The 26,985-nt window shown below is 46.9% G+C and overlaps 2 protein-coding genes across 16 annotated transcripts in view; one reads left to right on the top strand and one right to left on the bottom strand.

Moving 5' to 3' along the window:
• Nucleotides 1-26,985, bottom strand: part of LOC310676834 (tigger transposable element-derived protein 1-like) — a gene marked incomplete at its 3' end in the record, with an annotated part of 1,439,559 nt that overhangs the window by 1,232,978 nt on the left and 179,596 nt on the right. The window lies entirely within an intron of this gene.
• ARAP1 (ArfGAP with RhoGAP domain, ankyrin repeat and PH domain 1) overlaps nucleotides 1-26,985 on the top strand; it is a 156,110-nt gene that overhangs the window by 12,230 nt on the left and 116,895 nt on the right. For 3 of the 15 annotated variants that reach the window (XM_083436060.1, XM_083436071.1, XM_083436067.1), the window contains exon 1: nucleotides 11,153-11,257. The exons of 8 other annotated variants lie outside the window; for them this stretch is intronic. The gene's annotated coding sequence lies outside the window, so the exon portion shown is untranslated. Of the gene's footprint in view, nucleotides 1-11,152; nucleotides 11,258-26,220; nucleotides 26,315-26,985 lie in introns of those variants that run through there. 4 more of the 15 variants (XR_014510165.1, XM_083436061.1, XM_083436070.1 and 1 more) reach the window with 4 other exon arrangements.

The raw sequence follows: 26,985 nt of genomic DNA, 5'->3' as shown, positions 1-26,985 counted from the left end.
AAGAAGGAACTGGAAGGGAGGAGGAAAAGAAAACTTGGGTAAACTTTATTTAACAAAGACCTCTGCAGTTTTCAGGAGGAGGGATTCTGTGCTCAGTGCTGGGTAATGGCACTTCCTCTGCGGAATTATGGGATGTCAGCAGAATCAGGGCAGGGCTTTGAGAGCAGAAATGTTGCCACTAGGTGGTGACTAATTGCAAATGCGCCATCTAAATTTTTTGCTCCATATACTTGAAGCGCTGAAAATGTGTCTTGGGGTTAAAGCCTGGGTCACGCTGAGCTTTGTCCTTGTTTTACTTCATTTTGTCCGCTCAGACGGCCTTACCGTGAGGGACATTAGACCAAACATCTTGCTCTCGGGACTCCTAAGAATTCGAACCCAGATCTCGGTTTGCTGGCCCAGTGGATTGAGTGACTTGAATCGTTCAGATGGATAAAGAAGAAATACTTGTAGAAAAACTGAGACCCTTTTCGGATTATTTGAGAAAATATTGCAGTGAAATGAACTCACAGGCGGGACTTGAAATATAAGCAAAAAGGAAGGAGAATGATGAAAGGAATGTACTGTAAGATACACGCGTTGGAGAAATATTACATATATGACAGGCGATGAATGGTTTGAATAGAAACATCGTGGAAAGTCAAAATCTCACAGCAGTATTGCATTGAAATTGAACTGAATTTGTTAAATTGTTAGAAAACCAATTTGAAATTATGTCTGTGTTTGGAAGCTGGTCTACAGGTAAGATTCACATTCGTTGCTCCGCCTACTTTCTCTCCTGACCCCGCCCCCACTGTCAATGTGGCCCCCAGAAGCTTGTATGGAAGGAAATGTGGCCCTCTGGTGGACAATGCGTCCCCAGCTCTGCGGCGGCAGAGCCAGGTTCCCAGGATAGGGGAAGTGGCAGTTCTGAGTCTCCTGTCTTAAAATAAATCACCGTTAACCGCAGACGGGATGCTGTGCCTTGGCACTGCCCACCCTGGTTGGCGTCACTGCTGCGTGCCTTCCTCGCAGGGCTCACGTTTTGCCCGAGTCACTGCAGGTGGGGCAGGCCAGGGGGCGGGCGAGAGGCCTCCCGACGGGAAGCCAGGGTGGCTTGGGTGACTCACAGGAAGGGACAGGACCTCTGGTCGATGAGTCAGCCCTTAGGGGCTGTCAGGCAGAGCGATTGCTGCAGATCGGTGCCCCGGCTGGTGTTGTAAACAAAATATGCCCTTTTCCCCCTTATGGGGTACCCAAGAGCCCGTATAGAGTCCTTACATGGGTTCCCTATTTGTAGGAGAAAATACCAGAGGCCAACCAGAGAATATTGAGAAGCAAAGCAGCTAGTAAACCTGATCTTTATCGAACTGTTGCAACAGGGTGCTCCCCTCACCCGCAGGAGAGGAGGAGGAACCCAGAACAAAGGTGTGCCTGTCCTTATACAGTATTTGTTTTGTTGTTTAGTTATTTAGTCGTGTCCGACTCTTCGTGACCCCTGGACCAGAGCACGCCAGGCATTCCTGTCTTCCACTGCCTCCCGCAGTTTGGTCCAACTCATGCTGGTAGCTTTGAGAACACTGTCCCACCATCTCGTCCTCTGCCGTCCCCTTCTCCTTGTGCCCTCCATCTTTCCCAAGATCGGGTCTTCTCCAGGGAGTCTTCTCTTCTCATGAGGTGGCCAAAGTCTTGGAGCCTCAGCTTCAGGATCTGTCCTTCCAGTCAGCACTCAGGGCTGATTTCCTTAAGAATGGAGAGGTTGATCTTCTTGCAGTCCATGGGACTCTCCAGAGTCTCCTCCAGCACCAGAATTCAAAAGCATCCATTCTTCGGCGATCAGCCTTCTTTATGGTCTAGCTCTCACTTCCATACATGTCCTTATACAGTATAGATATTTTAAATTCCCTGCCCAGGAGCTCAAGACCACCCCTCCATACATCATACATACATCACAGAAGGGGTAGTACCCAAGACTACCCTCCCAGATACATCATACCTACATCACAGAAAGGGTGGTTTACAGCAGAAATCTGAGTGGTGTGTTTACCTCCTGTCTGCCAGGTTACCTGTTTAATGGTCACTTGATTGGATTGCCTGGGGAGCCTGGCCAGTCTTTTGTAATGATAAATACTTAGTTCCTGAGCCAGGTCACAGGCTCACACCCTATTCATATCTTAAATGAGCCCTTAAGACAGGATTTGTGAAGGAAAAGACAATGGGGAGGCTTTTCCATTTTCCTTTGACCTTGCAGAGAAAACATTTGCTCAGTTTGGGAATCAAATGGTTTCAGGTTGGTCTTCCTGTGCTGATCTGTTTACGCGCTTGGTTGGTACACTTATGAACATTTAACATATATCTAAGACCTCAAAATTCCTATCACACTGGCAGAATTTCAAATAACCAGCTCCACCTCGCCTGGCTCTCTGATTGCAGGTCCTGTCACTGTTTAGTAGGTCTTCTTTAAGAACAGGAATTTCAATAGGGTCAAATGTCAGGTTCTGCAAAGGCAGGAAGAACCAGACGCACAAATATAGTATGGGGGTCATCTGTGTTATAATAAAAAAAACTCAGGCTCCCTTTCCCTTATGAGCCCATTTAGAGTCCTTAAGTGGGTTCCCTGTCGCTAGAAGAAAATAACAGAGGCCAACCAGAGAATATTGAGAAGCAAAGAGGCTAGTAAGATCTTTATTAAACTGTTGCAACACTCACCACACACAGGAGGGAGGAGAAACCCAGAACAATGGTGCACGAGCCCTTATATAGACTTTTGAAATTGCCCACCTTGGAGCCCAAGACCACCCCCAAAAACATCATACGTGCATCACAGAAGGAGGCGGTTTACAGCAGAAATCCTGTCTGCTGGGATACCTGATAATGGTCACTGGTTGCTTTACCTCTGCTTAAAAACCTCCAATGAAGGTTTTAAGGTCTCTTGTTGTGCCAGTTCGGTACGTCCCCCCCCATCCCCCCCCCCAAAAAAGAATTCATGTGCAAAGGATTTGTTGGGGCTGTTGGCAATCTTGTCAGAAGAAGATCCGTGGAAGATGGAGCCGGCTTGTTTTCTGCTGCTCCAGAAGGCAGGACTCGAATCCATGGCTTCAAATGAGAAGAACTGAGATTCTAAGATTCAGGAATAACTTTCAACTGTTCAGCAGTGGAACGGACTCACCCACGTTGGAGGTTTTTAAGCAGAGGTTGGGTGACCGTCTGTCAGGGATGCTTTAGTTTGAGATTCCTGCATTGCATGGGGTTGGGCTAGATGACCTTAAGGGGTGCCTTTCAACTCTTAAGACTCATCAGATTCTATGATTCTAAGGTCTGGCATGACGTTCTCCCTTCTGAAACACAGGGGGCCCCTTCAGTGCTGCCATTCCCCCAGCTCAGGTAGACACACCTGTGAAAACAGCCTCCCTCCCTTGATCTCCTGACCAGAGCGTCCTGTTCCAATTGTTCTCATTGTTAACGCTGGTTCAGTGGGTTTTCTTTATTGTACATTTTAATTATGGATGGATGCTTCTAACGTTTCGATGGAATGGTTTTATTGTGCATTTTAACCACGTGTGGATGTATTTTTGAAATAGGTTTTTTACTTTGACACTGCCTGGATAAATTATCGTTATTACAGTATTATTATTTTTTTTCAATATAATTTTTATTCAGTTTACAAATAAAACAAATTAATACAATTCATACAATTTTTTAAAAACCATTCTCACTTTTTGACTTCCCTCAACTTGGCTGGTACTCCTTCCCTTCTTAATTTCCCACACATTTCTTAATTCTCATCTAGTTTGTAAATTAAATCTTATTTCACTCCAATTTTAATCTTTCTTTTTTACAAAGCTTCATTAAAAGTTACAAGCGTTATTTGTTTTTCACTTAAATTATGCATATATTCTGAAAATTTTTCCCATTCTTCAGTAAATCTCTGATCTCGTTGATTTCGAATTCTTCCTGTCATTCTGTCCAGTTCTGTAATGTCCATCATCTTCATTCTCCATTCTTCCAGTGTTGGTAGTTCTTCTTGCTTCCATTTCTTGCTTCCATTTCATCGTTATTATTAACTGCATTTCATTCATACACACACACACACACACACACGCACATTATTGAATCATAGAATTGTAGAGTTGTAAGGGACCCCTAGGGTCATCTAGGCCAACCCCCTGCAATGCAGGAATCCTGCGCACAGCCGTCCCTGGGTGGGCTCGAACCACCAACCTTCTAAACATCCTCTCGGTGACATTTGAGAGAGTGAAGAGTAACCCTGGCGGTCATCTAGTCCAACCCCTTGCAATGCAGCTACAGAATCCCTGACCGATGGCCAGGCATCCTCTGTTTAAAAGCCTCCAAGGCGGTGAAGGTCCTGTGTGAGTGTCAAGAGGTGGTTGGAGATGGATCGTGGCTAACAGATTGAGGTTGAATCCTGGCAAGACAGAAGTACTGTTTTTGGGGGACAGGAGGCGGGCAGGTGTGGAGGACTCCCTGGTCCTGAATGGGGTAACTGTGCCCCTGAAGGACCAGGTGCGCAGCCTGGGAGTCATTTTGGATTCACAGCTGTCCATGGAGGCGCAGGTCAATTCTGTGTCCAGGGCAGCTGTCTCCCAGCTCCATCTGGTACGCAGGATGAGACCCTCCCTGCCCGTGGACTGTCTCGCCAGAGTGGTGCATGCTCTGGTTATCTGCCGCTTGGACTAATGCAATGCGCTCTTTGTGGGGCTACCTTTGAAGGTGACCCAGAAACTACAACTAATCCAGAATGCGGCAGCTAGACTGGGGACTGGGAGCGGCTGCTGAGACCACATAACACCGGTCTTGAAAGACCTACACTGACTCCCAGTACATTTCTGAGCGCAATTCAAAGTGTTGGTGCTGACCTTGAAAGGCCTAAACAGCCTCAGTCCAGTATACCTGAAGGAGTGTCTCCACCCCCATCGTTCTACCCGTACACTGAGGTCCCGTGCCAAGGGTCTTCTGGCGGTTCCCTCCCTGCGAGAAGTGAGGTTACAGGGAACCAGGCAGAGGGCCTTCTCGCTAGTGGCGCCTGCCCTGTGGAACGCCCTCCCACCAAATGTCAAAGAGAACAACAACTGCAGTGGTACCTCGTGTTAAGTACTTAATTCGTTCCGGAGCTCTGTTCTTCACCTGAAACTGTTCTTAACCTGAAGCACCACTTTAGCTAATGGGGACTCCCGCTGCCGCTGAGCTGTCGCTGCACGATTTCTGTTCTTATCCTGAAGCAAAATTCTTAACCCGAGGTAATATTTCTGGGTTAGCAGAGTTTGTAACCTGAAGCGTATGTAACCTGAGGTACCACTGTACCAGACTTTTAGAAGACATCTGAAGACAGCCCTCTTTAGGGAAGCTTTTAATGTTCAACAGACTACTGCATTTTAATACTTTGTTGGAAGCCGCCCAGAGTAGCTGGGGGAAAATAATAAATTCTATTCTATTCTATTCTATTCTATTCTATTCTATTCTATTCTATTAAGGAGGGAGAGTCCATCACCTTTGGAGGAAGTCTGTTCCACGGTCAAACAGCTCTTGCTGTCAAAAAGTTCTTCCTGATGTTTACTTGGGGATCTACTTTCCCATAACTTGAATCCGGGTCCTAGCCTCCGGAGCAGGAGAAAGCAAGCTTGCTCCACCCTCCAGCCCTTCAGATACTTGCTATTAATATTCCTCCAGGGGCTCAAAGTGGCGCACATGATTCTCTCCACTCACCTTTTAGCCCCACAACAACCCTGCGAGGTAGGACAGGCCGAGAGGCAGTGAGTGGCCCAAGGGCACAGAGGAGCATGCTTCACGCTCTGGGTGGGGATTTGAACTGCGCACCACATGGAAAAGGATGTGGTATGCGAAATAAGAACAACGGCAACTTGTGGGCATCTCAGGAGCAAAGGAGGACCAGGGGAAGGAGGACCATGGCAAGGCTGGATTCGACCCTTTGCTTCAGAATCCCAGCTGCTTTGGAAAATGCAGGGCTCTTGCGCTCGGATCCTGCTTGCCAGTGTCTCACAGGCATCTGCGAGAAGAGGACGAGCCCTTGGCCTGATCCAGCCACCTAGCCCACAAGGCGAGCCCTCGCTGGCGGAAGCAGAGCACAGAAATGAAAGCAGAGGCGTTGCTCCTCTCTCTCCGCTTCACTAAGTGCCTGTCGTTTTTTCGCATGCATTTCCTGCCCGGCGCTGGATCATGTCTTAATGAACTTCCTGGAGCAGGAAACGTGGGTCAAGGCCGTTGCCCTTTCGGATCCGGCGCCCTGCAACACACAACAGAGCGGATCCTGCCAGCAGCAGCAGCAGCAGCGAATGAACCAAATTGCATTATGTTCTGGAATGTAAAACTTGCTGCAGCGAAGAGCGCTCCTTGCAGAATGAAAGGGGATGGGGGCCAATCCAGCCCACTGGTCAATTCAATCCTGGTGGCATCATATGTCCTTGGGTAAAATTCTTTAAAAAGTTCAGCACTTTCAACTCTAAAAAAAAGCTCAACAGCTTTGGTTGATCCTCACGCATGTTCAGTTCATCAAATCTGGCCCTCATCGAAAAAGATTTGGGCAAGGGATCCCAATTTTTTTCAGGCCAGCGCCTCCTCGGTTCCATCAACTCGTCCTCAGTGGCCCCCCCTTACCCTATTACAAAGTGTTATTCATAATAGCGATTTGCACGGCCCATTAAGGACATACCCTCCAACATTTCTTGGATGAAAATAGGGACATTTCTCATTTCCCCCCTCCAACTGGTAAAGGTAACCCTGACCGTTAGATCCAGTCGCAGACGACTCGGGTTGCACGCTCATCTCGCTCTATAAGCCAAGGGAGCCGGCATTTGTCCGCAGACAGCTTCTGGATCATGTGGCCAGCATGACTAAGCCGCTTCTGGCAAACCAGAGCAGCGCACGGAAACGCCGTTTACCGGAGCGGTACCTATTTATCTACTTGCACTTTGACGTGCTTTCAAACTGCAAGGTTGGCAGGAGCAGGGTCCGAGCAACGGGAGCTCAGCCCATCGCGGGGATTCGAACCGCCGACCTTCTGATCGGCAAGTCCTAGGCTCTGTGGTTTAGACCACAGCGCCACCCGCGTCCCTCCCCCTCAATGTTACCCTCCTCCTATTTTTTGCAGAGCATTTCCTATCAGAAGAAGGGTCAGTGCCATCACCGGTACACCAAGGGGACACAGCGCACACACCGTCTTGAGAAAACCCCTTAATCCTGATCCTTACGGGATCTTCGCTGCGAGATCACATTCACTCAGTGCTATACCAGCTGCACTGGCTCCCGGTGGAATATAGGATCAGGTTTAAGGTGCTGGTTTTAACCTTTAAAGCCCTATACGGCCTAGGACCCTCGTATCTATGGGACCGCCTCTCCTGATATGCCCCACAGAGAAACTTATGGTCTTCAAATAAAAACATCTTGAAGGTCCCAGGCCACAGAGAGGTTAGGCTGGCCTCAACTAGAGCCAGGGCTTTTTCGGCTGTGGCTCCATTCTGGTGGAACGCTCTGTCACAAGAGACTTGGGCCCTGTGGGATTTGACATCTTTCCGCAGGGCCTGCAAGACAGAGCTGTTCCACCAGGCCTTTGGTCAGGGCACAGCCTGACTCCCTCCATTGGCAATCTTCGCAGAGCTCTGGCCCAATGGTTGCCAGTGGCTTGAATTAATTAATTTTATAATGAATGATTTTAGAGTATTGTGTTGTACTGTTGTACTGTTTTATTGTTGTTAGCCGCCCTGAGCCCGGCTTCGGCTGGGGAGGGCGGGATATAAATAAAAATTATTATTTATTATTATTATTATTATTTTAATCTTTGGTAAAATCATAGAATTGTAGATTTGGAAGGGACCCTGAGGGTCATCTAGTCCAACCCCCTGCAATGCAGGAATCTCAGCTAAAGCATCCAGGACCGATGGCCATCCAACCTCTGCACTGGGCTGGGTTTTGGCAGCTGCAGCCATGCCGCTATGAGCTGCCCAAGGGAGGAGGCTGGCTGCAGCCGCTATGGAGAGGCCATGAGACGCTCCCTTGCGGCCATCGTTGTCCCTTGGGACAAGTCTCGGCTCGACCTCTTCCCCGAGCTCAGCAGCAACAGCAGCAGCACTGGCAGAGGAAATGGGGACATTCCAGCATCAAATCAGAAGGCGGAATGGCTTTCGTAATTCTGGGACTTTCTGGGGAAATTGGGACATTTGGAGCAGTGCCAGATTTATGTATAAGAAGAAGAAGAAGAAGAAGAAGAAGAAGAGTTTGGATTTGATATCCCGCCTTTCACTCCCTTTAAGGAGTCTCAAAACGGCTAACATTCTCCTTTCCCTTCCTCCCCCACAACAAACACTCTGTGAGGCGAGTGGGGCTGAGAGACTTCAGAGAAGTGTGACTGGCCCAAGGTCACCCAGCAACTGCATGTGGAGGAGCGGAGAAGCGAACCCGGTTCCCCAGATTACGAGGGTTCCCCAGATTACGAGACTACCGCTCTTAATCACTACACCAGGCTGACTCTCTAAGCTAAACAAGCTACAGCTTAGGGCCCCACTCTCTTGGGGGCCCCAAAAAAATTTAAAAGGAAAAAAGAACTGGATGTTCATTTCCAAAATATAAGATAAAAAACAAATAAAATAACACCTACAGCAACAGTGTTTTGTGTTGTGTAGGCTCCTAGGATGTAAGTCATGGGCCCCGCCTGCTAGCCTGCTCCCTAAAATATCACAGGTTTGCCCCTTTCTATATATAGGGTGCCTACATTCTGCATGGACTGGTTGCATGGCAACCTGTGCAAATGGCTTTAGAGACCTATTAGGTCTATAAATTACTATCTAGCATATATTCAACACAAAAAACAGCAACAATTTATTGTTGGCAAAGGACAGCTGGACATATAAAGGGCCCCATTACTTTCAGTAGCCTGGCCCTGATTTGGAGGGTGTGCAACCCACCAAGGTTAGACAATAACGCAATAAAATTCATAGTAGTAACAATTAGTTTCACCTGTCTTCAAAATCCAATTAGATGTATTTCGTGTTGATGGCAAGGAAAAAGATGCCAAGATCCAGGTTTGGGGCACAAACTCTTTGGCGAGATGCCCCAGGGAGAAGCTGGCAAGGAGGACTTGAATACAACAGCATTTGCTCTCCCCACCTGCAGATCCTGGCAACAGGTGGCTCACCTGTTCAACAGGTGATTGTGAACATAGAGCAGAGCCCTTGTGAGAAGCGCCGGCTTAGAAGGTGGCTGCGTTCTGCGTCGTTTTGTGTGACTTCCCCGGCTTGCGGAGAAATCATCTCCCCCCACCTGTAGCTCTCATGATTTTGTCGATAAGATTTGGAAGCAGACAGGCGGGGTCTGAATGGCTCCAGTGTTCAGCGGCTGGAATGTCCAAGCCCTCTGGCGAAACTCTTGCTCATCGTCTCAGCCATCAAGTTTCCGCACCCTCCAAAATTTCTCCAAAAAAATCAGGATACAGTGGTACCTTGGGTTACATACGCTTCAGGTTACAGACACTTCAGGTTACAGACTCCGCTAACCCAGAAACAGTGCTTCAGGTTAAGAACTTTGCTTCAGGTTGAGAACAGAAATCGGGCTCTGGCAGCGTGGCAGCAGCGGGAGGCCCCATTAGCTAAAGTGGTTCTTCGGGTTAAGAACAGTTTCAGGTTAAGAACGGACCTCCGGAACGAATTAAGTACTTAACCAGAGGTACCACTGTACAGTCATACCTCGGGTTACAGCTGCTTTAGGTTGCGTTTTTTTGGGTTGCGGACTGCTGAAACCCGGAAGTACCAGAACAGGTTACTTTCGGGTTTCGGCAGCTGCGCATGTGCAGAAGCGCCGAATCGCAACCCACACGGGCGCAGACGCGGGTTGCGAACGCTGCAGATTGCGAATGTGTATCCTGCACCGATCACGTTCGCAACGCGAGCATCCACTGTACAACAACAACAATGACAACAATTTTATTATTTATACCCTGCCCATTGACTGGGCTGCCCCAGCGTCTCTGGGCGGCTTCCAACATAGATAAATACATAGTAAAACGTTAAACATTTTAAAAGCCTTCCCTAGACAGGGCTGCCTTCAGATGCCTTCCAGAGGTTGTCTAGTTACTTATCTCCTTGGCTCGGGGGTTGCATAACTCCACACCCTCCCAACATTTCTCAGATGAAAACAGGGACGCCTTAAGGAAAAACAGGACATTCCAGGATCCAGTCAGAAACTGGGACGGCTTCTGTAAATCCGGGACTGTCACTGGACAATAGGGACACTTGGAGGGTCTGCATTGGGTCTGTGTGTTTGTGTGTGTGTTTGTGTGTGTGTGCGCAGGAGAGCATCCTGGTGGATAGTTCCCCAAATCATCAACAGGGGTCAATGGAGCCGCTTGGATTACTGTTTAATAGCTGTTCTTTAGGAGTTCTGTCTTGAACGGCACCCTTTCTCCTAGTTCCCACAACTCTTCCGTTGTTCCTCTGCCTCCTTTTTAAAAATAATTGATCTTGTTAACAAAATGTACAAACATAACCCCCCAAAAAAGAAAAGGAAAGAATCAAAAATGTGGACCGTGGAGTGTTATAGTCTGGAAAAACAAGTCCAAAGATGTCGTTCAGTTCCAAAGGCTTAAGAAAGTATTAACTCATACAGGGATTCGCTTTACAAATAAGAAAGATGCGTCAAAATACATCCATTCTCCATCTGTGAGCGCCATCCTTATTGAGAATAAAGTTTCTACGGGGGTCTTAGATGAGTTTGACATTTTCATATACTGGTGGCACTGGATGACCCTGTGGCTGAAAGTTTGTTTAAGAAAGGAAATCCACCCACACATGCCATATCTCTGTGTGATTCAGCCTCTGCCTTTTCGATTCTTTTAGTGTAGGCGATACCTTTTCATGAAGGGCACTTTGCCAGAGCCTTGAAGACCAGCAGTCCAAACTATTAGGATTAAAGGTCTTTCAAGGGTTTGTTTCTTCCGGCCAGTTTCACCCATCAATCATTTTTTATTTTATTTTTTTAAAAAAGGCTCTTTTGCATTTCTGGGGCCTTAGGAGACAGGAATGCCCACGCGCCCTCCTTCCTTCTGCTATGAGCTAATTGCAAAACGCTTTCTGCCGAATATTCAATTCCCCCCCCCCTTTCAAGTTCCTCATCTGCAATTTCTGCAGTTGGAAAGGTCTCGTAAGCAGAAACTCCCTCGCTCTTGACGGAAGCACAGTAGCCTTCAGTAAAAGGGGGCATGGATCACTCAGACCCACCCAGACATTGCCAACGGAGGAGCTGAAGACCATAGGTTGGTGCCACAGTGCCTTTTTTCCTTAAAATAAACGTTGTTTTGGGGAATCTTAGGATGTGCTACCCTGGGGCTCGAGGGATGTTTGGGGCGAGTTTGTTTGCACCTTTCTGTTCAAGGAGGCTTTTCTTCCTGGTGGGTGTTGGGCTGGCATGATCTTCGGACTGAAAATGTGTAAAAGAGGGCATGGGCAGGAAAATCTCAACAGCTGGGAAGCGTCTTTGACCCGCGTTGCTTTGGGCAAATTCCTAAGGAATATCCTGGGGTTTCTCTTCTGGCGCCTCCGTTTTGGTTCATAATATGTGGAACTTGACAGAGTGGTAAGAGCCTTGGGTGGAGAAGGTTCGCTCCCCAGCTTCTCCAGACTCTGCCCGAGAGAGCTGCTGGCAGTCAGAGTAGGCATACTGAGCTAAACAGGCCAAAAGTTTGACTTGATATAATGCAGGTTCCTGTGTTGCTGGTTGAAAGAAAAGCTAGCTTTTTGCAACTGATTTTGCTACCCTGGAAATTCCTTGCCTGATTCGCTCACATAGGAAATGCTGGATGAAATTTGTCGCAGTGTACTTTAGACGGAATGGTTTACTTTAGATGAAATTTGTCGCAGGGCTCTGTTTGGGCCAGGAAGTTTGCCCTCTGCAACCCTCATGATCTCGGGTGCTTTCCTCCCACTGGGGAGCGTGACAAATATGGGACAGGCTGTCAGGCGGTGTGGAACTAGATTTTTGCAAAACTCTGTTATTTGTTGTCCTCTCCCAGTGAAATTTGCTTTTTCTCTGTTTTGGTTGCTTCTGCATTGTGGGCGTATTTTCACTTTCTGCTGCAGCGTGTGTGTGCTCTGGAAGCCCGTCCCCCGCCCCCCCCTCCTGGTGCCATCTGGCTTGTCTTAGCACACGGCACAGCTCTGTATTGTGTGGGCTGTTCTGTGAGCAGAAGGACAGAAGGACCATCTCCAGTCCTGTTCTCACAGGGGCCAAGCAGATTCCCGTAAGCAGGATTTGAACACAGGAGCAACTCTCCCCTCCTTCAGTTTCCAGCCACTGGCATTCAGACGCATTTCACCCTCTGACTTCCCCATAGCCATGGTGACTAGTAGCCGTCAACAGCCCACTCCTCTTTCAAAGCCATCTAGGTCCCTGCATCCTGTGGCAGTGAGTTCCATAGGTTAACTCTCTGCTGTGTGAAGAAAGACTTTCTTTCATTTGTCCCGAATCTTCCAAAGTTTAGCTTCGTTGGATATCCATGAGTTCTAATGTTATTAGCGAGGGAGAAAAACGTCTCTCTCTCCACTGTGCAATGCAGCACAGAGGCTAGCAGGCTTGTTGTGGGAGCCTCACGATGATCGTCCCCTGTTGTCCATCGCTAGCAGTTGGAACCAGTGCCGGATTTACGTATAAGCTAAACAAGCTATAACTTAGGGCCCCACTCTCTTGGAGGCCCCCCCCCAAAAAAAAGTAAAGAAAAAAACCTGGATGTACATTTCCAAAATATAAGGTGAAAAACAAATAAGATAAAACCTACACATGGCAACAGTGTTTTGTGTTGTGTTGGCTCCTGTGATGTAAGTCATAGGCCCCGCCTGCTCCCCAAAATATCACTGGTTTCCTCCTTTCTATATATAGGGTGCCTACATTCTGCGTAGGGACGCAGGTGGCGCTGTGGGTAAAACCTCAGTGCCTAGGACTTGCCGATCGCATGGTCGGCGGTTCGAATCCCTGCGGCGGGGTGAGCTCCTGTCTTTCGGTCCCAGCTCCTGCCCACCTAGTAGTTCGAAAGCACCCCTAAGTGCAAGTAGATAAATAGGTACCGCTTTATAGCAGGAAGGTAAACGGCGTTTCCGTGTGCTGCGCTGGTGCTGGCTTGCCAGAGCAGCTTCGTCATGCTGGCCACGTGACCCGGAAGTGTCTCTGGACAGCGCTGGCTCCCGGCCTCTTAAGTGAGATGAGCGCACAACCCTAGAGTCTTTCAAGACTGGCCCGTACGGGCAGGGGTACCTTTACCTTTACATTCTGCATGGACTGGCTGCAAGGCAACATGTGCAAAAGGCTTTAGGTACCTATTAGGTCCATCAATGACCATATAGCATATATTCAACACAAAAAACAGCGACCATTTGTTGCTGACAAAGGACAGCTGGACATAGAAAGGGCCCCTTTACCTTCAGGAGCTGAGGGCTTCATCAAACCTGAATCCGGCCCTGTTTGGGACCCAGAGGTATACTGCTCCCGCTCTGGAGGCTCCATTTGGTTAAGAGCCACTGACGTACCTTCTCTTTATTTATTTTGAAAAATGTGCCCAATCCCCCTTCTTAACAGTACTCAGAGCTGGGTTTGGCAAACTGCCCTTTTTTTTTTTTTTTGAAATAATTTTTATTAACAGGCCAATCACATCACATTGTTCAAATCACATTAGTTCCAGATTATACAGCCAAATTTTAAAATTTTGGGGGGTACCCATACATCAAGCTCCGCACGAGTCCAAAATTCCAGATGACTCCAGACATCACTTATTTGCTGCTTTTATTAAACAGTTCCATCCAGTTTGATTCGGATAGACCTTTATTACTTTCTTTCTCTTCTTGTTGTTATCATTTATTCCTTTCTTTGCGATCTCTGATGGTTTTCACAAACAGATTGAAGATTTGGCGTCTCTGTGTGGGTTTTGTGCTCTTCCAAGCTCATATTATTCAGGAACGACCTCTGTTAAATACTTCCATAAACAAAGTTAATCTTCGGTCGGTCCATTATTTTTCCTCAGGCTAGCCCAATAAATCAGACAAATCAGGGGGCTCTGTCAGGTCAAACTTGCATTCCAACCTTCCTTCTCTTTCAAGTAGTCCTGAATCTCCTCCCCCTGTTCCTTCTGTTCCTTCTCCGGCCAGCCTGTCTTGGCGAGACGCCATATTTTTTTAACTGCGTCATAGAAATTTTCCTCCTTCTCGCCATTCGATCTTCTCTTATTGTAATTATTTCCTCCCACACAGTCTTAAAGTTCTGTTTATGATTATTAAAACGCGACGATCTTATTTCTTTCTGGGGTGGAGGATTATTATAGTCATATCATGCAAAGGAAATAGAAAGAGTTTTTTCCTCCACCCCCCCCTTCGTTCCAGCCTTACATTCTCATAGTGGTAATTCATCAAAAGATTTACTTATCCATCCGTCACTCCCGGTCACAGAGATGCATTAATCAGCAGTCTTATCGTCGAGCTTCACTTGATACATGTGCTTCAGCCTTCTTTCCAATCCGTTATTTCCAATTAGTTCCAATTATAATTCCAAGCTGAAGCAACCAGCACTCGCTGATTGGAATCGGCGTCGGGAAGATCTGATTCCATCGAGGGCTTGTGCCAAGTGTTCCGCACCCCCGTCTCTCGGATCAGGGGGTGCATTATGAACACCGCTGGCAGGGCAGTCCCCCCCATACCCTTGGGGGGCCAGGAAGGCTGCCAACTTCCCATAGCAGCCCCTTAATACCTCGTATGGGTCAGAGAGATGTTATTGTCGGCCATCTTCCAACGCGCCACCCTTCTTGAAAAGATATCTCACAAACTAAGCATATCGAAAGGACATTTAATAGTGACAATTTTTTAAAAATGGCATTATTTTATTTCTCAGGCAAATATTGAGGCACGTGGTTGCTCAATGCAACTTCTTCTTTGCCAAGCATTACTTTACAAACTCCCACCATGTGGCCTGTTCCTCACCTTTAACCTGAAAGGTCTGAGATGCTGCAACTTTTCTTCACCCCCTTTTCTGGAGTGGAATCTGCACACATAAAAAAACCATTGTGAAAATGCTTTTTTAAAAAAAGACGTTGAATTTTCCGTAAGGCTCACCACCGCCATCTCCTGCCACATTGTATATTGCCCTGAAAACACACTTAAAATATTTTATTTGCAGCTGTATAGCTGAGTCCCAAGTCTAAGATAGCCTTTTTTCGGTGAGGCGACCAGAACAGCACCCAGTATTTCAAATGCGGGGAAAACCCGGAAGCAGAACTGCTGGCATCTTTTATCTCTCTCTCCCGGCAAGGCTGCTGAGCGGATTAACGCCTGAGCAACAAGCCAGCGTTTTTTAACGCTGCAGCTTTCCTCCAGCGCTGCAACTTCTTGCCTCGAAAAGACTCAGCAGTCAGGGTCTGCTTGCCCCGCGTTTGCGGAAAGCGCTGGAGCTTTGTCGGGGAGGAAGGCAGTCGTGTGGACTAGGCGCTCCTGTTTGCTGTCATTGAGTTGGGCTGCTGGGCTTCCAGTTCCTTCTTGAGTTCGCTGTTTCAGCCACAGAGAGGAATCGCACATGGAGCAGCTTGTGGTTAGCAAGTAGAAGAGGGAGACTCTGTTTTGCATACATTTTAAAGCCGCCTTTGGCAGCTTGGTGTTCTTCATAACACCTCCACGAGAGGTTCAGAGGGTGGCAACACGACAACGGGGCCTTTACTGCAGTGGCTCCCCGTTCATAGGGTGCTTGTCTGGTGCCTTCATTATATACATTTATGCGCCAGGAAAAGCCGTTCCTCTTCAACCAGGCCTGTGACTGGTTAACGTCTGATACCCTTTTAAATGTGCAGACTGATCACAGAATCACAGAGTCATCTTCTTCTTGGGTGATCACTTGTAGCTGAGTAAGATTGTCTTCCATGAACACGGTTTTAACAGTGATTCCGTAAGTGACTGTGGAGGCCAATTCTGGACCCACACGTCCTTCCAAAGTGGGGACATTGGTTTCCGGGCGGGAGTTGATCACGGTGTGGGTTTGCCAAGCGTGCCTTCCTCTTAGCGTCCTGAGTTCGAGTGTCTTCAAAGCCCATGACACCTTTGGTCAAGGCTGTTCTCCAACTGGAGCGCTCGCAGGCCAGTGTTTCCCAATTGTCAGTGTTTATGCTACATTTTTAAAGATTTGCCTTGAGACAGTCTTTACAGACTCTACTAACTGAGCTATTGTGGGAAAGGGGGATTATTGGTTTGCTTTTGCTTTTATTACGAAATTTGAGTTTCTTATATTGTAATTTCGTGTTGCAAAGAGCTGGAGCATAGCACTTGAAGCGGTGGCTTCAAGTTACAAGAAACGAGTGGGAAAAACTGTGGACTAAAACAATTAAATTTATAGCATGTGTGTCACTCAAAGAAAATATATTTAAGATGATGTACTGATGGTATATCACACCTGCCAAACTTGCTAAAATGTATAGAAATCAAGACAAAAATGGTTGGAAGTTTAAGGAGAAAGAGGGGAATTTCCTCCATATGTGGTGGACTTGCTCCAAAGTGAAAGCCTTCTGGGATATAATATATAATGAGTTTTAAAAGGTTTTGAAATATAACTTCAGTAAAAAACCAGAGGAATTTTTATTAGGTTTAATTGGTGAGGAAATACACAAAAGAGATGTAAACATGTTTATGTATGCCACAACGACTGCAAGGACACTTCTGACTCAGAAATGGAAGCAGCAGGAACTTCTAACACTGGAAGATTGGCAGGTCAATAATAATAATAATAAATTTTATTTATATTCCGCCCTCCCCAGCCAAAGCCGGGCTCAGGGTAGCTAACAACACTAAAATAGTGCAGCATTATAAAAACATTATAAAAATTAATTAAAATCAAAATTGATGGCAACCATGAACTAAAGTTTTGTAAAGATTGCCAAAGAAGGGAGTCAGGCTGCGCCCTGACCAAAGGCCTTGTGGAACAGCTCTGTCTTGCAGGCTCTGTGGAAAGATGGTGGAGAACGTAGAGATGGCCAAGTTGACGGGGAAGATCCGGAATCAGCGCGACAAACTGTTTCAAAAGGACTGGAACATATTTATATTTTATATGAAAGAAAATTGTAAACATTTGAAAACGTTTGTAGGTCTGAATTGAAATGTTTTGTAATGTAAATATAAGGAACTAATTTGCCGATAGTAAGGTGAAATATTATAATTTGACAAAGGGTAAATAAGTGATTATAGAAATGCGAAGAATATGGAAATGTATGTGGAAGTCAGAAAAAGGGAGGGAAGGAGGTCGATGCTCTTACAGAGTAATATATAAAGTCATAGAATTATGTAACAAAATGTGAATATGATTTAAGCGGAAAATCCAATAAAAATTATTTAAAAGGGGAAAAAAAGAAACGAGATTCCAACTAAACTTCAGGAAGAATTTTCTGACAGTGAGAGCTGTTTGACAGTGGAATGGACTTTCTCGGGAGGTGATGGACTCTCCTTCCTTGGAGGTTTTTAAGCAGAGGCTGGATGGCCATCTGTCATGGATGATCTAGCTGAGATCAGACTACATGACCTGCTTGTTGGTTTCCCATAATGGGAATTTGTTTGGCCATGGTGAGAACATGATGCTGGACTAAATGCCTACTGCACCCGGCCCCAATCTGGTGCCCTTCTGACGTCACGGACTACAACTCCCATCAGGCACAGCATCATATGTCCGTGCTGGCTGGGGTTGATGGGTGTTGTAGTCTGAAACATCTGGAAGGCAAGCTGGCTGGGGAAGCCTGCTTTAATGAGCCATAAGATTGCTACAATACAGTGGTGCCTTGGTTCTCAAACCTGCCTTGGTACTCAAACAACTTGGAACCCAAACACTGCAAACCCGGAAGTAAGTGTTCTGGTTTGCAAACGTGCTCCGTTTTGAGTGTTACTCTGTCTGCTTTTGCTATTTATTTGGCGTTTGTGTTTTTGTGGCTCTTTTTTGTTTGTTTTTGTGCAACCCAGTTCAGCTACTGATTGATTGATTGTGTGACTGCAGTACAGTGGTACCTCTGGTTGCGAACGGGATCCGTTCCGGAGGCCCGCTCGCAACATGAAAAGAGCGCAACCCGCAGCGGCATGTCTGCGCACTCGTGGGTTGCGATTCGCTGCTTCTGCGCATGCGTGTGACATCACCTTGCGCTTCTGCGCATGCGCGAGTGGCGAAACCCGGAAGTAACCCTTTCCAGTACTTCCGGGTCACCGCGGGACGTAACCTCAGAGAACGTAACATGAAGCAAACGTAACATGAGGTATGACTGTATATTGTCTATTGCTTTCATTTTATGGGTCAATGGTCTCGTTAGAAAGTAGAATTCAAATTAAATTGCTGTTTTAGGGGTTGTTTTAAAAAGTCTGGAACGGATTAATCCATTTTGCGTTACTTTCTATGGGAAAGCGCGCCTTGGTTTTGGAACGCTTTGGTTTTGGAACGGACTTATGGAATGGGTTAAGATTGAGAACCATCTCCCCTTCCTTTCTCTCTTTTTCTGACTGATGATGAGCAATGTCCGCCAACCCACTAGGGGAACAGCAGGCTAAGCATCTGCTAAAATAATATTACTGGTTGGAGGAAGAGTGTGCAGGCTGGCTTGCCATAGTCTGCCACATGGTCGATGTCCCTCATGGAGTTGCACGAAGAAGCACCGTTCGTTTTTGTCTTCGGCGGGTGGGTTTTGCTCACGCCAATTTCACTCGCGCAAATTTGGCGAGACCGGCTTTGTGAAACACGATTGCATGCGTGGAGGAACGTGCCGAGTGGCCAGCTAGGCCTTAAATCCGCAGGAGTCAATATAAGCTTTTTAAAAAATGGCATGATATCTGCTGGAGGGACAACCCCCCCAACCTATACATAAATTCCTGCAACAAGGTGTACAGTTATTTTAGGACAGTGTGGTGTAGTGGTTAGAGTGCCATTCTAGGATCTGGGAGACCAGGGTTCCAATCCCCTCCCCACTCACTGGGTGACCTTGAGGGGTGGGGGCTGTCACTCTCAGTGTCCCCTACCTCACAGAGTTGTTGTGCGGACACATGACTAAGTGGGGGAGTACCATGGTTTGCCACCTTGAGCTCCTTGGAGATATAAATTCAGCCCAGTAAAACAAAGTAAAATAAAATAGGCAACCTAATGAAACCTGTACATGATTACAGCACATGAGAAAACGTTAAAAGTTCTGGGATAGCGTGATAGGAATTTTATGGTCTTAGATATATGTTAAATGTTCATAAGTGTACCAACCAAGCATGTACATAGATCAGCACAGGAAGACCGACCTGGAACCATTTTTGATTCCCAAACTGACCAAATGTTTTCTCCGCAAGGTCAAAGTGGGAAACCTCCCCATTGTCTTTTCCTTCACAAATCCTCTCTTAAGGGTATGTCTGTGTTTGAATAGGGTGTGAGCCTGTGACCTGGCCCAGGAACTAAGTATTTATCATTACAAAAGACTGGCCAGGCTCCCCAGTCAAGTAACCTGCCAGACAGGAGATAAACAAGGCAGGAGAAAAACAACATTCAAATTTCTGTTTACACCGCCTTTTCTGTGATGTAGGTGTGATGTATCTGAGGGGTGGTCTTAGGTCACACCCCTTCTGTGATGTATGTATGATGTTTCTGGGGGTGGTCTTGATCTACAGGGTGGCAATTTCAAAAGTCTTTATAAGGCTTTGCGCGCCATTTTTCTGGGTTCCTCCTCTTCTCCTTCGTGTGAAGGGGGCACCCTGTTGCAACAGACCAATAAAGATCAGGCTTACTAGCTGCTTTGCTTCTCAGTATTCTCTGGTTGGCCTCTGTTATTCTCTCCTACCAATAGGGAACCTATGTAAGGACTCTATATGGCCTCTTGGATACCCCATAAGGGAAAAGGGCAATTTTTGTATACAACAATAGCTCAGTCGGTAGAGCATGAGAGTCATCATCTCAGGGTCTTGGGGTCAAACTCCACATTGGGCAAAAAGATTCCTGCATTTCAGGGGGTTGGACTAGATGTCCATAAGTATTTCTCTTCCAGCTATGAGCCCATCAGGACTTCCTCAGTTAAAATATACAGTATAATTAGCCAGCTGAAAAGCATAACCCAGCGGGCTGCACACCATGTGCTCAGGAGTTTTGTAGCCCTGGGCATCTACTGATGGCACTCTTGACGTGCTCTGGAGGCCCCTGCGGCTGCCCAGGGTTATCCTGCCCTTGCTGGGGACCAAGATGTGGTCCTCCTGCATTTGGTGCCCACCCCCTGAAATGTTCTCCCCGATGATCTCTCTATCTCTCTCTGCTTATTTGCTCCACACTCCCTCGCTTTAGATATTGCGTGGCGAGTTCCCGCCCCCCACCAGGATAAATAAAGACACGTGACACCATGATATAAGGTTAAATGGGCGAATTAGGCCACAACTTTATTGAATTCAGGAATGAGAGGCATTGGCTTAGGCACTGGTCCTACCGACTATCCGGCTCCAGCCCATTTGCTGGAGACACGGTGAAGGGTTAACACCATAGTGGGGGAGTCTCCTGAGGCACGTCAGCTAGGAGCTCCCCCGGTCACCGCTCTGGGGCGTGCCTTCGGCCCACACCTCCATAGGCTTCGGACAGGGCCACGCCCCCCGGAGTCCTTTAACGGACCACCCTTCGTTCAATGGGGGGAGGTGATGGCGTCCCCCCCCCACATCCTCTGAACCCCTTCTTACCAATGCCTAACCGCCAATGCCGAGGAGTTGTGACGAGTTGCTACGAGGTAGGCGAAAAACCAAAAGGCTGGAAATTGCCAATTGGGAAAAATTCCTACCATGCCCCTTGCGACGACAGACCTAAAGGGAGGGAGGGCGGGCAAACGTGGGGATTTCCTACTCTCGCGGGGGCTAAACCAGCCCCCGCTCACGTGGGGTGGGCATGACGCCCGCAGCCCCACCTCCTGGGGCAAGCCGGAAGTGGCTTTGCGAAAACCATTAACTTAACAGTTTGGGAAGAACTATGGAGAAAGTACTTGAAATTTACAGCCTGTGAAGTTTTGAGGGAAAACCTAATCAAGATGTTTTATAGATGGTACTTAACACCTACCAAAATAGCTAAAATGTATAAGACAAAAAACAAATCTGTGCTGGAGGTGTGGTAAAACAGAGGGGACGACATGTTTGGTGGACCTGTGAAAAAAAATCAAAAGCTTCTGGAGCACAGTATATGACGAGCTTAAAAAAATGTTTAAATATAACTTTATGAAAAATACAGAAGCTTTTCTACTAGATATAATGGACACAGGTATAGCAAGAGAAGATTAGAAAATATTCCTCTATGCCACAGGAGCAGCAAGGATCCTAACTGCTAAAAACTGGAAAAAAGAAACTGTGCCAACAGAAAAGGAATGGCAAGACAAACTGTTAGAGTATATTGAACTGGCTAGATGAACAGAGGCAATGAGAGATCACACTAGACAAGCTTTTCAAAAAGCATGGGGGAAATGCAGAAACACTTCACAAAACAGTGCCCTAAAATACATACCTGGACTTGTTTCGATTAATGTCTGCAGGAGACTTTGTGAATATTTAAGTTATACCGTATTTTTCGCTCTATAACACGCACCCGACCATAACACGGACGTAGTTTTTAGAGGAGGAAAATCCGTAGGCATGCCACCCGTAGGCAATCCCTCCATAACACACACAGACATTTCCCCTTACTTTCTAGGAGGAAAAAAGTGAGTGTTATGGTGCAAAAAATACGGTAATTAGAAAATTCTTAATAATTATTCAGAAAGGAAACAGTTTATAAGAAGTAAATAAGGAGGCCAGATACAGGATAAAGGAAGTCTTTTATTTGGTTGTTTGTACAGTGGTACCTCGGGTTACAGATGCTTCAGGTTACAGATGCTTCAGGTTACAGGCTCCACTAACACAGAAATAGTACCTCGGGTTAATGAGGCATCTGATCAAGATCTGTATTTTAAATTGAGCTTAAAAATATATATATATTTGCAAATGCTTGTTTCATGCCAGGCAGAAACCAGCTGGCTGAGTACTTTTGCAGTTGTTTACCTCAAAATTGTAAAAGGAGCAAAAGCTGGGAGCAGAGGTCATACAATCAAGAATACAATCAAGCTGCAAAAACACTAATTAAGAGTTGGTAAATAGTTCACCATGTGCCTCCCATCAGCCACATTTTCCTAAGGTTAAAGGGCAAGAGCTAATAGGAACAGCAGCTGGCTGGGAAAGGGGGGGGTGTAAAATGAAGAGGTTTTTCTCTTTACTGAGTTTCTCAGGCAAAGGCCTTTCTGCTAAAAATCTATGTTATGTATGAAATATATTAGCTTTAATGTAATTATGCAAAGGATTTAGAAAGTAAGAAATGTTAGATTCTTATGTTAGATTCTTATTTCATTGATGGTGTGTGAGAAGGTGAACCCAAGATCTCTGTTACCATGAGCCATCTGTTTTAGCCATCTGTTTTGGAGTGAAGGGGCAATAGAGCAATAGGGCAAAAAGGGCAAAAGGTGATCTGGTAATTAAGGTGCCTTGTCGAGGCAAATGTAAGATATATGACTACTTGTCTGCCATTTATGGATAGAAGGAAATATAGCTCTTTGTCTCCCATAAAAGGTAATAGGAAATGGGTGTATCTTTTATGATTGGTTCTAGCAAACAGCCAATAGGAATTTCAACCAGGCTGATTGGACAGAGGCAGCCAAAGGAGGAGTAAGGAGGCTGGGCTGAGGAAATATAAGTGCTGGCCACCAGGGCTGGAGTGTGCAGAGCTTTGGTAACCATATACCACTGTGCCTATCATTTATTTGTCTGACAAATAAATTATTATTTTAATTTCTCTATTGCTGCGTTGAATATTTCATTCCAGCTAAGCGTTAACCACAAGCAGGGTGCTACATTAAGCACTTTGCTTCAGGATGAGAACAGAAATTGTGCGGTGGAGGAACTTTGCTTCAGGATGAGAACAGAAATTGTGCAGCAGGAGGCCCCATTAGCTAAAGTGGTGCTTCAGGTTAAGAACAGTTTCAGGTTAAGAACGGACCTCCAGAACGAATTAAGTTCTTAACCTGAGGTACCACTGTATTGTTGTATGTTATGCTCACTGTATGTTATGTTCACGTTTAATGAGGGTGGATTTCTGTATTGTGTTATGTTCTTCTTCTTCTTCTCCTCCTCCTCTAGAAGGGATGCTGCAAGAATTTCTAAGTCTCTTACAAAAGCCGTTAATGCCCGTTGCCTAATCCTGGGCAGGAATGCATTTTGCAAGGACTTGGCGGGGATTTGTGACTGGGGTAGGGACGCCAGTCATGGCTAAGGCAGGGAGAAGAAGAAGAGGAAAAAAATGCTGGATCTCTCTCTCTCCCCCCTCTTTCTTTCTTTCTTTCTTTCTTTCTTTCTTTCTTTCTTTCTCTGCAGCTTTTGTGGGGCCCTGTAATGCACTTGGTCTTTGGGAGACCAGAGGTAAATGCAATCTAAAAAACACACGACACAAAAGGAAAATGGATTGTCAGGGAGAAGGAAATAAGAAGACTCAGGCGCAAGCTTGTAGTCGTTAAAGGTAAAGGGACCCCTGACCATTAGGTCCAGTTGTGGCTGACTCTGGGGATGCGGCGCTCATTTCGCTTTACTGGCCAAGGGAGCCGGCGTACAGCTTCTGGGTCATGTGGCCAGCATGACTAAGCCGCTTCTGGCGAACCAGTGCAGCACACGGAAACGCCGTTTACCTTCCCGCCGGAGCGGTACCTATTTATCTACTTGCACTCTGACGTGCTTTTGAACTGCTAGGTTGGCAGGAGCTGGGACTGAACAACGGGAGCTCACCCCGTTGCGGGGATTCGAACCACCGACCTTCTGATCGGCAAGTCCTAGGCTCTGTGGTTTAACCCACAGTGCCGCCCATGTAGTCGTTAGCGTACCTTTTGAATACTTATTTAGGTCACGATGACTGCAGTCTTATCACACGTTTACCCGGGAGTAAGTCTCCTTGAGCTGAATGGCCCCCGCTTCTGAGCGGGGACATAAGGATTGTTTGTGCGTATAAAGTTTGTGCTGTGAACTGCAATTGCCCAAAAATCACGGGGGGCCTGGGGTTATGTTTGCTTTCCGTTGCTGCGTTAAAACGACCAGAAGCTCCCTTTGATAGTGTAGATGGTTTCACAATCTTATCATGCCCGTTTCTGCAACTCAAGTGCTTCTAAGCAGTAAAAGATGCAGATTTTCCACACGCGGAGATGGGCTTGTGGCTGTGACTCACCCTGTGTGTTTTCCCCGGACTGTCCCGGGTCCTTGGGTGACGTACGAGGAGTGTGAGAAGCAGAAGAAGAAGCAGCCCAGGGTGATGCAAGAAGGACACAGCCCTTGCCAGGACAGCGGCGAGTAGAGACCCCGTGACGGTGAGCCCTCCGTTCTGCTGACATCGTCCTGGGCGTGATGTGCAAATTGGAAGACGGTGGTCTGTGATCAACGAACAAACTGAAATTTGAAAATATGGTGGGAGCGGATATTGATAAGAAGGATCAGAAATTGTTCCTATACGCAACAACAGCAGCGAGATTACTGCTTGCTCAGGTGTGGAAGCAACAACAATTGCCACCAGTAGAAGAGTGGAAGTACAAGGTCAAGGAATATGCGGAAATAGCCAAAATTCGACAACAGGGCAATGAAACATTTCAAAAAGAATGGGAAAAGCATCATCTGCCATGGATGCTTGAGCTGTGATTCCTGCAGTGCAGTGGGTTGGACTGGATGACCCCTGGGGTCCCTTCCAACTCTTATGATTCTATGAACCCATTGGTTCAGGTCCCCCCCTCTGGAGCAGCAGAAAGCAAGCTTGCCAGCGCATCACTCTGATGTTCAGCTGCCCGTATGCTCCTGGGCCAGTTTCAAATTTCTTCTATTATTTTACAAGGCCCTTAACAGCTTGGGTCCAGGATCTCTCAGGGACTGCCTGATCCCTTATATCCTTGCCCTCTCGCTGAGGTCTTCTGGTGTCTGCTGAAAACTCAAAAAATAAATGAATCCAACAGGCCTTTTAAATGCATTCTGATTTTACGGTTTTAACTGATATTGGTTTATTTGTTGTTTAGTTGTTTAGTCGTGTCCGCCTCTTTGTGACCCCCTGGACCAGAGCACGCCAGGCCCTCCTGTCTTCCACTGCCTCCCGCAGTTTGGTCAAACTCATGCTGGTAGCTTCGAGAACACTGTCCCACCATCTCGTCCTCTGTCATCCCCTTCTCCTTGTGCCCTCCATCTTTCCCAGCATCAGGGTCTTTTCCAGGGAGTCTTCTCTTCTCATGAGGTGGCCAAAGTACTGGAGCCTCAGCTTCAGGATCTGTCCTTCCAGTGAGCACTCAGGGCTGATTTCCTTCAGAATGGATACGTTTGATCTTCTTGCAGTCCATGGGACTCTCAAGAGTCTCCTCCAGCACCAGAATTCAAAAGCATCCATTCTTCGGCGATCAGCCTTCTTTATGGTCCAGCTCTCACTTCCATCCATCACTACTGGGAAAACCAGAGCTTTAACTAGACGGACCTTTGTCGGCAAGGTGATGTCTCTGCTTTTTAAGATGCTATCGGTTTATTACTCAGCGCCTAAAAGCCACAGATGTGGTGCTGCTGCAAAAATGGAGAGTGCAGTTCTTTGATGCAGTAGCAAGTTGAAGTATTTCTGGTAGATTTTCGAAGGGACTTGAGGCGATTTCAGGTCCTGCTCTTTAAATGGAGGGCAGTATACAAATTTAATAACGTCGGACAAACTTGGAAGCCTGATTTAATGTACTAATTAGTTTTAAATTTCTACTGTCCTTCAAGCTGAGCAACAGGAGCCAAACACATGCAGTTGGGTCTGTACCTTAACGCACCCTTGAGCCTCTGCGCTTAATACCTTTTTAACGAAGCTTTCCTTTTTTTATAGAATAAACGTACCTTGGAACTAAATTTAGCCTCGGCTAATGAGGGCTTAACAGCTACAGGAGTGTTGAAAAGATGCTAGGTCATTTTCTCCCTCCAACAGCGCCGTGTCCTTTTTTGAGTCTTCCATGTAGAATCATAGAGATGTACAGCTGGAAAGGGAACCTCAGGGGCCATCTAGTCCAGCCCCCTTCAACGCAGGAACCGCGGCTCAAGCAGAGGCTGAACGAGGGCCCAGTCGGAGGTGGAGCAGTCCCTCTTGGTTGACTCAGCTGTTCTGCTTCCGCTAGTAACTTCTGGGAGAAGTCGTTTCCTGGGAGAGGACGGGGGTTTGGAGTGTGTGCGTGTTTTTCAAAGTCTTCTGCTCTGGGGAGGCTGCTGGATTTAGTGTTGGGAAAGACTCTCTAGCCGCAAAGCAGCATGACGGGCCGTTGGTATGTGAACGTTTTCAGGAAGCTTAAATTAGCTGAGTTGGGCTATTTTTACCCGTTTCTTGTTTACCAACAACCCCGAGAGAAAAGTCAGCCTTGCGATGCGATCCGGGCAGGGTGATCTAACTTCCCTTTCCCAGTTTTACTAGACTGGGGCAAACTGCAGCCCTTTGCTTTCTGGAAACCGCAGGAAGGGAGAGGGCTTCTGTGTTCGAATCCTGCTCACCAGTTTCCCGCAGGCATCAGGTCAGCCCCAGTGAGAGCAGGATGTCATTGGCTCGGTCCAGCCGGCTCTTCCTAGTTTCCGATATTCTGGATGGCGGGAGATTCAGGAGAGGTAAAAGAAAGCCCTTCTTTGTGTAGCTCGTCGTTAAACTGTGGAACTCCCTCCCACAAGGGGCAAGGGTGGGCAGAAACCCAGATGGCAGCTTCCAGGAAGAGAGAGCCCGCGATTGATGGCCGCTAGCCATGGTCAGAGGCAATGATGCTTCTGAACAGGAGGGGAGAGAATTGGCTTGTGCTCGGATCCTGCTTGCAGGTTTCGCACAAGAAGACCAGGACGCCAGGCTGGATGGGCCACTGGGTCTAGTAGCCCTCAAGAGCCCTCTCCTGCATGCATTTGTCGAATCCTCTTCTAAAGCCTTCTATTGCAGCCATCACTGTGGAAGGGAGTT

The sequence above is a fragment of the Podarcis tiliguerta genome (assembly GCF_965153285.1).
Source record: "Podarcis tiliguerta genome assembly, chromosome: 4".
In the NCBI taxonomy this organism is placed as follows: Eukaryota; Metazoa; Chordata; class Lepidosauria; order Squamata; family Lacertidae; genus Podarcis; species Podarcis tiliguerta.
The sequence above is the reverse complement of the archived record's forward strand: the minus strand, read 5'-3'. Positions and strand labels throughout refer to the sequence as shown.